This window comes from Columba livia, chromosome 1 (assembly GCF_036013475.1).
Source record: "Columba livia isolate bColLiv1 breed racing homer chromosome 1, bColLiv1.pat.W.v2, whole genome shotgun sequence".
Taxonomy (NCBI): Eukaryota; Metazoa; Chordata; class Aves; order Columbiformes; family Columbidae; genus Columba; species Columba livia.
Genome location: NC_088602.1, coordinates 174,276,885 through 174,286,182, shown reverse-complemented (window position 1 = coordinate 174,286,182; position 9,298 = coordinate 174,276,885).

Below are 9,298 nucleotides of genomic sequence, written 5' to 3'. Positions count from 1 at the left end.
TTTATCCATTCCAAAAGAGGCCAAGAGTGAGCTAACATACGTGCAGTGTGGATGATTCCACAACAAGGACTCAAGAGAAAAGCTGGGAGCTAAGTTATTGGCAGTATAGACGTGCTCTCCAATGTCCTGTCCTGTGGAGTGGAGAGAGCTGACCTAGAATCACACCAGCCCTGTCCTACAGCTGGGATGTAGGACACACTGAGTTCACAGCCAAAGCTGCATGCTCTTTTCCTCTCCAAGCCTTGGAGTCTCTTGAAATGCCTCTTAATATTAAAAACTGTTGGCTTTTTTTTCCACTCCCCTTTCTCTGATGTTGCCTTGAGTCCTGTTAGTGCAGGACCTCAGTCCGTTCCCAGCACAGGGTGACTATACCAGTGCAGACTGGCTGAGTGAACATCATTCCACTATCCAGGTGGTAACTGCAACATAATGCTGCCCTAACCCATGATTTCCCACTCTTCTCCCAAGTAAGCTGTATGCTAAAGCAGCCTCTGCACAAAAAGAATGTGCTGCACAGTATTTGGGAGATGTCGAGTCCCACCTCCCCTCACACGCACACACATCTCTCAAACCTACGCCAGCAATGAACAGAGCTATTCCATCCATCAGCCCCTGGTATTTATTTTCATCTGTCAAAAAATAACTCCAAGCCTGAAGACTCCCAGGAAGATCCTGGAGTCCAGATCTAGGCTTCGAACCGAAGGAATAAAAGTCATAGGTATTTATATTAACACGTATACATTCATGTATGTGGAAAACATCTTAAGGAAGCCAGAATTATCAAATATACAGCAGATTTTAACTGTATCTTTAATGTTTAACTCTACATCCATGTTCATGTTCAGGCTGGCTAATGTGTTTTGCAACCATATGGAGATGCCACATTTTGGTCCTGGAGTGAAAAATATGGCATCAGTAAAATGCCATATTTCAATAAAAAAAGCCTCAAAAGAATAGTCTGTTCTACCAGTAATGAATATAAAGAGGGAAAACTACACCTAAGAGGCTTTATCTGTAAGAAAGAGATGGAAACTGTGGAGGACTGCCTGACCCCCATGTCCCATTTAGGACATTTAGTGGCAGGTTTGAGTCACCTCCCTGAGCAAGTGTAAAAGGTACCCTCTGAAAGGTGCTCCAACCAGCATCTTTGATGATTCTGTGTATCCACAGTATGTCTCTTCCCACAGTTTTTTTGCTTAAACCCTCCCTTTTAAGAATAAGGAAATGTATTTTTTCTGGACTGCCAACTGTGGCTATGCACAGACTATTCATGAGCCAGGCTGTGACAGTGGTGCCAGACACAAGGCTTAGCCTGTGGACATAGGTTATCCCGATGAAAACCACAGCAATCTTTCACCACTGAGTAGCTAATTACCCATGACACGTTGGGATGCTTTACAGGTATAGCTGGGGGCAGAGCTGGCTTCTAATAAGTAAACTGTGTTTGTCTGTAACTCCTGCATCCCAACTCTAACAATAGAAAGACAACCTCTTAGGTATAGTGTAAACTGTGAATTACAAGATCAAATATCTCTTCCAGGGTGGATTATAGGCTCTGACTCTATCCTCTTCTTTTAACTCAGATGGGGATTTGCAGCTGTGTAAATGATATGAGAATTGCATCTATATCTGTGCCAAGAAAATGTGCTAAATATACAAAGAGGCTGAACTGAATATGATTTAATCTTCAAAGCAGATGCATTTTTAAGGATTTGATTTCCTTTCCCTTCTAAAAGTCAAGCTCTCACTCGACTCACAAAGATGCTATTTGCAGAGACCCACTAGCCCTTCCTTTGGCTTAGGGAGTACCATGACCCATACCAGCTTGGGTAAGGAGCAGCTTCTGTCTCAATGATGTAATAAAGAGTGGGAAAAGCTCAGAGAAGCTTGCTGGGCATTTTTATCCCCTCTCTCTCTAGATATGTACCCAGGTCTAGGAGCAGAGTCATAAACCAGATTCACCTCCAGCTAAGGAAAGGCTGTGATGATGACAGCAGGCTGTGATGAGGTTCCCTCTTGCTGGTCATTATAGTAAAAAATCATGGAAGAGGCATGAGCCGACATGGTGTTCATGAGCTGGTGCATGCTCAGAGGTAAACTGATAGCTACCTGCTATCAAACATCTAGCTGTGGCTTGCTAGCAAAATGAAAACCCATGTGGGTTGGATGAGAGGAAAAAATCCTCTCAGTGGGTGGCAGAGTGTGACAGGATGTTGCTGTTTTGGAAGTGGACCCATAATCAAAGCTTTGCAAGACGGTATTTCTCAGATGAATCACACAGAGGAAGACTTAGGACAAGGTGTCAACTGCCCAGCCTGGATTAGCTCTGTGACAATGATGCCTGTTTCTCTGTGCTACGGTGCTTCACTTTCAAAAAGCTGGAGAAGCCATGACTTGGTCAGCCATGCACTCATGGCCTTTGCAGAGGCACATCAGAGCTGGGCTTGGGGCCATTCTGGCAACATTGGTGGCTTCAGTTTAATCCGCCTGTTTATTAAGGTGACATTTGTCCAAACACCCTCCTGAACTCTGCCGTCCCTATCTACACAGATGGTCTCTCTTAGCCACTGTAGCTCCGGCAGACGGCTCTGCTGCTACCCCGCTACATAACTTACCACAGCAAACCTTCCCTACTGATGATTCTCTAGTCTTTGTGCTGAGACTCCAGCCAGCATCACAGCTGTCAGTCACCTCTATCCCCTTCGAGGTGGAGGTGATTCCAACAGGCTTAGAAGGGATTTTGGAGAATAGCACAGCTTATCAGGGAGTGGCAGGGAGCCAATGAGGTTCTGGGAAACATTTCTGCATTTTCGTTGTCTAACAAAGTTTTTTGTTCAGGAATGTCCCTGATTTGTTTTACTGTTGCTGAAAATGCACAAGGAATTGCTGCTGATGGGCTCATCTGGGGCCCACCAAAGTTCCTCGCTGTGCTGAGAGTTTTCTGTAAGTGTGCAGACAGATGCATGTGTAGGTGCAGCACGGTGAGTAAGATTGAGAGGAGGGAAGCAGAGGTTATATCCATATGTGGTAATAACACAGTCTGCGGAGGTGGGGTGAGCAGGCAGGAGAGGGCTCTCACCCTCCTACTAAAGTGAATGGGAGCCCCAGCCCACCCGAAACATAGCTTTTAGGGAAGTTTCTGTCATGTGTGTTTGCATAGGTACTGTTTCACATCAGGTATGTGGTTTAATGAGAGGGATCTACCTTCCTTTGTCATAGACTGGGGCACTCGACAGCTGAGCTTGGAAGACTGGGCTGCAAAACTATGGGAATTCAGTCATTTATTGTGGGCTGCCCAGGCCCTGGTATAAGCAAGGAGAGAGAAAATATCTATCGCTTATGTTAAAGGTATGGCTGGAGAGAGAAAATATCTATCGTTTATGTTAAAGGAAAACACAAAAGCAAGAAGAAGCTAATGCTTATTCTTGATAAAGCGTTTAGCTGCAAAATGTCACATTCATCAAAACCCTGTTGGCCAATCATGCTCTAGGCTTTACCAGTTGTAACTCTAATTGGACCAAGAAAATTAGTTGATTTGCAGCGTGAAAATACAAAACACAGCAAAAAAAACCTAATTGAGTTTGTGGGGGAGGAGGGATGGCTGTACTACATGGGTATTGTCTGTCCCCACTTCATTGGCAGCGTGGCCTTTCCAGCCTCCCCCAGATGACAGATCCCACTCTGAAAACTACCTCCAAAATGCTTGAGCTCCTAAGATGCAGCAACCCTACCAATTTGCCCCATAAAGAAATGTAGTTTTAATTACAGCTGTCAATCAGCCTTCGAGTAGTGGAACAACCAGCTCACCCAAATGATTGCTGGAAGAGGGTGAGGCCAGCTTTGCCAAGGGAGGAAAATGTTGATTGACACCTTCTGACCCTCACCACGCTGCTGTCTCCTTCCCTGGGAGAAGGGCATGCTCCCCTTTGTCTGTGTCTGACAGCATCACACACCACCTCTCAGCCTCCTGCAATATTCATCCAGTCACACAACAAGAATAGCTCCAGACCTCGGGGTGGCGAGAGACTGCACGGGGTCAGGTTTTTGAAGCAAAGACAATTCTTCCAAGAGACAGTCAGATGTGCAGCTTCCCATTTTAAGCTGTGCATGCCTTATTTATTTATCTACACTGCCTCCCAACCACCTTTGTAATGGCAGACTAGACCTGGATTTCTGCTTGTGAGAGATCCCTGCAGTACTATGTCTGTAGGCTGAGATGTGCTGCAGTCTGCCCTGGGAGGACTCTTGGGACTCTTGTCCTCATGAAAGTCAGGGCTATGAATGCTGGTTTCTTTTTTTAGGGGTCAGAAAGGCTGGTGTTCATTGTGATGGTGTGTTCTTGCAGAGTCCTAGAGATAGAAGAGTATCTGAGATGGTAGCTTCTTGCCAGAAGAGGACTGGTCCTTACAGGGCACTTCCCAGAGCCTGAGTCAGTCGAGTTGTACAAGTGACAAAAAGCAACATGGCTTTAACATGGCATCAGACTAAATATTCTGCTCTTCAACTCATGCTGAACACTTCTCTCTTTTCCTTCATGTCTGCATCCTTGTCGTGTTTGTGGACTATGATTATATTCTCTATTAATCTCCTTGTTTAAGGCATCTGTTATGTTCAACGGTCTTACCACTTAGTGAGGGGTAGATATACAGCTGCTATCTCTTTCAACTAAAAGGTAATTTCCATCAGAAATAAATTGCTAATACAGTTGGGGATTTTTGAGATGGTTCTGTATATTTACGAAGCCAGACTGAAATCCTGCTTTTGTGCACACAGCAGGCATCAATTGGGTATAGAGAGCTTTCCTCTTGGGTCCAAAAATCTTCTAAAGAGCATACAGCACAGAGGCCTCTTTCTCTGGCCTTTCTCCAGGGCCATTCTCCCATGCATTTCTTTTCCACATGTTGCTGTCTGTTTTTCAAAGGCACCCAGACCTTTACGGAACACTAAGGGGCCCAAGCCTTTGGTCTGCCTTTAATTTGGGCAGAAAAACCTATCTATATTTGAGGCAGCAGACGATCTTGTTTTAGTTACTCACATCACAAAGGAACTTATCTACTATCTTATAGGAAAGGCTTTATGGATATCTCATACATAAAGCTGCATAATTCCTTAATTTGCTGAGGTATCACAAAGATTGTCATTGGATCAACATGAGCAACTCAAGAGACCAGAGAGAAGTGAAAGGCATTGTTCCAGGGTTCATGGGTTAGCGTCATGGCCATCCCTTCTTTCAGCAGTACCATTTTTTTTTCAAAGAGGAGTAGCCCCAGAACTTGGGGTCTTTAACTCCTGAATCATCAGGGATATGATGGTCAGGTCACACTTCCAAAGGTTGGGGTATAGTCCCTGCCCTAAATAAGGCAAAACAGAGATGCCAAAAGCAGATCTCTCCCTTCACAGATTTCTGTGGTGGATTCTGGCAGGCTGTGACTGAGAGGAGAGGGAGACGTGGCCCTCTGGGAGAAAAGGGTGATCTCAGCTGGACTCCAGGCAAGGACTCACAGTCCACCACTCCCCAGGATCTTTCTAGTAAAGAACGACACTTGGGCTCGATATTCCAAAAGGCAGCTGGCCAGAATCACCTAAATAGTATCTATTGCCTTTCAAGACTGTGACAGAAACCAATGCAGGCCAAACTGTTTGTGTTTAGTCTTGACCCACATGGCCTGCCAAAATCAGTTTGCTGCCCACTGTTTCTCTCATGTGTCTCTTTAGTCACTGTTTCTTTGCATTTCTCTCTCATCAGCTCCCAGGGAGCATCTGTGGTTTTTTCTGTTTTCAACAGTCAGCATTTTACATGACTTGATCTTACTGACTTCTTTACCTATACCTTCTCTCATTAGGCTGCTGATACAACCATGATTTATGCCTTTCAACCTGGATTGGTGTGCATATCTCAAGGTTACTTGTGACTGCAGGCTGGGCTTCAGATATCAAGTGCTTTGCTGGGGTTTTTTCTGAGAACTGGAGAAGGGCCAAGTGTGTCCATTTCACTATGCAGCCATCCATCTCCCCAGAGTTTCATAATAATATCCATCTGGTTTTTAGCTTGCTTACGAGAAAGGATCATGGGGTTACAATTAGCACATCTTGTTGAGGCTGTGTTTAAAAATATTCACTACCCGTCTGTGGAGAGAAAAATCCATTTCTGTTAACAAGGTTGTTTTCCTTCTGACACTTGCTGTCTGCAGTACCCAGCTTGGTGCAATGAGTGTTGGGAGAAGGGGAGAGCTTTGCAGCAGGTGGACCAGTGCCTGACTTTGAATGGGACTGGCCAGAGTCAGCTCTGGAGAGTGAGAGGAAAGTTTGGGTTGCACGAAACTGGCAGAAGAACATGAAGCAGGTAAAGTATTTGGAATGTTTCCCCTCCACATCTCCAAATCCTACTGGAGACAAAGCCTACAACAGTATGGTGCTACACCTGGAGTGCACTAACAGGACTCTGTTAAGTGCACACTCGCTTGCATCTTGCTGGCCAAAGAAGGACCATGAAGGGTGGTTTTGCACAAGCACTGCACTGACTAGAGGTTGGGATCTGCTTGTCTTACAGAGATCCTTAAAGGTCTGACAGCAAAAGTTCCAGCCATTCCCCACAGCCACTCGCTCCAACTCCATCATGCTTGAGCACTGTATCCATGATCATCTTTCACTCTCCCTGACAATGGCAGATGACAAAAAGCAGCAGAGATCTGAAAGAACTTGGCTGTCTTCTCACTTGAGGGTGGCTTTGGTAATCAGGCCAAATTCAGAAAAATGGCTGGCATGGAGTTCTTGTAAATCCCTGTGCGAGCAGAGAGATTGAGGGGGGTAACTCCTGGGGAGAAGAACAATGAGCAGCTCTCCACCACCCCTCTGCCATCCCCAGCAAAGCACCCCCTGCAAGAGCCACTCAGCCATTTTTAAATTTATCCCGTCTCCTTCCTCCTCAGAGCTAACACTTTACTCCAGCAGTAATGTAGTGCTGTGAAAGGCACTTACCACGTCTCCCACAACTCCTTCCAACACCTGGGATTTGGCTTCCTAACCGTGTCTGTCACACTGGGTCAGGCTTGCTTCGGGTACATCGGGGAGAAACGCAAAGCAGCCACAGCTACGGAGACGCTTGAGAGAAACAGCAGGCAGCAAATCATGGTTGGCTGTGCATGTCCATGTATGCTGGCCAGAAAACTAAACGTAAGCTTGGCTTATGTTGTACAGTGGCCTCTGTCACAGCCTAGAGAGGCAATACCTCCTCTCTATAACTCTGGCCTCCTGTGTCAGACTGTTTCTCGGGACAGACAGTGGTGAGTGAGGAAGGGGTCAGCTGTCTGGATGTAGTAGCAAGGTCTGACAGTTTGAATAAAGCTGAGGGATGTCTCCGTCACTACATGCAGATGCAAGTGATGTTCCAGAACCTCTCTGCACTACAGCTACAGGACAGTTAGGGAGTGCAAAGCCTGTAGCTTATAGCAAGAGAGAAAAACTGGATCGCAACATGTTTCTTGGCTATTTTTGACTTTGAGTGATCTCAATGGAGTTGGGGGCAACACACTGCAGTCATAGGTCTGCTTAGCTTCCTTCAGCAATAACCAGAGGGGAGGCGACAGTACCTGACATTTCATTCTTATGGCTATGCCCAATTTTCCTCTTAGTGTCATAACATGGGGCTGATCAAAACGGTAGATCAAAGGGAGCTTACAGACCCAAGCAACTAAAGCTGAGGACCTTTCAGCACAGGCTGGCCTGCATGCAAGGTTTAGTTCGCCCAGGTGCTGGTGAACAGACCATAACTTTATTCCCAGTTGTGAGCCCAGTGAGTCTGGGCTTGCTCTGGGCAAGCTCTAGCAGGAGCAGCATTCCCCTCTGGAGGTGATGGCGCAAGGTATGACCATCTCCCCTTGCCTTTGCAGCTATATTTCACGAGTCCTGTGGGTCACACGCAGGACAGCTGTCAGACAGGAGCTGGAGCAGAGAGGGCTGGAAGAACTGTTAATGGATGTTCAAGGCAACTTGTGTAACTGTTCCCATTCCATGTAGATTTATACCTTCAGAAGAGCCAGGATGAAGTTGCCAACTCCCTCCATCAGTTTCCCCTGATCTCTCTTCTCCAGAGGATGAGAAATGCCTGGAAGCAGCCCAAAAGAATTTGTAAGTGATCATTTTTCTTCAACAACCCGTATAATAAATGCCCTGAACCTCAGTGACTGGAGTGCTGGAAAACTGCACCCTGGCTGGAAATTATTTCTGTAAAGAAAAAGCTGTCCAGCCACAGAGCAGGTAGTGAACTGGCTAAGCTTTGCCCAGCCAAATGTTCCTCACCCCCTCTGATGACCCACGCTTGATGAAGCTTGGCCAGGTTCACTGAGAAACATAGCAGGACATTTTGGCAGGCCAAAGTACTGAGGGATAGCAGAACATTAATATGTGGGCAGCCAAGGTTTTTTGCTTATGTGGCGGCTATGTAGGAAGTCCTAGCACCTCCGACTAAGTGCTAATGGGACACTGAAGGTGTTTGTAGCAATGTCAATACTGACTGGCCAAGCATTTTGAAAGCATGAGTCACCTCTTCCTGAATCATGAGGTTGGATTGCAGGTTATTAATATTTATTTTATGAATGAAAATAGGAATAACCTGACTTTACTTCCAAACCTTTCAACTTTACTTCCAAACCATTCAGCCCATGGAATTAAGTCAAATGGTGCTTACTGAATTTTCTCTGCATGCATGAAAACTTTGAGTTGTTGTCTTTGTGTTGCTTTCCCTGCTTTCCAGTAAAGATAAAACTGAGATTATTTTTTTTTTTTCTCTCATCGCACAGACCTAAATCTGGGAGGACTTGAATCTTATCAGCTGTTAGGAGATTTACTGTAAAACCACAAGTATTTGCACTGGTTATTGAACAGCCATATGCTCAGCTCAGTGCAGTGCCCTTTTGCACCTCTGACCAAGCTGCCTATGTGTCCACTTCAAAGCTCTCCCTGCTGGCAAGAGTTTACATTAGCTCAGATACAGTGAGGACATCAGATTTATTCTCTTTTTGCTCTTTTCACTATTCTCAAATAAAATACATGCAATTGCCAGTGGTGTCTAAAAAACTCATAACTGAGAATGCAATGAGCCAAGATGAAAACAAAAAGCTGTCATACACCCTCTTTATCTTGCCCTTGTGGCTGCAGGATTACGTTTCTGTGATGCGGGCCCAGAGCACAGGGTTTCATAAGGTTGGGTGTGCTGACACCCACCAAGAGTTACAGCAAAGCCGTCAGAGGGCCATAAGTCCTATTTTCAGTGTTGTACTATGTACCTGAAGCACCCATG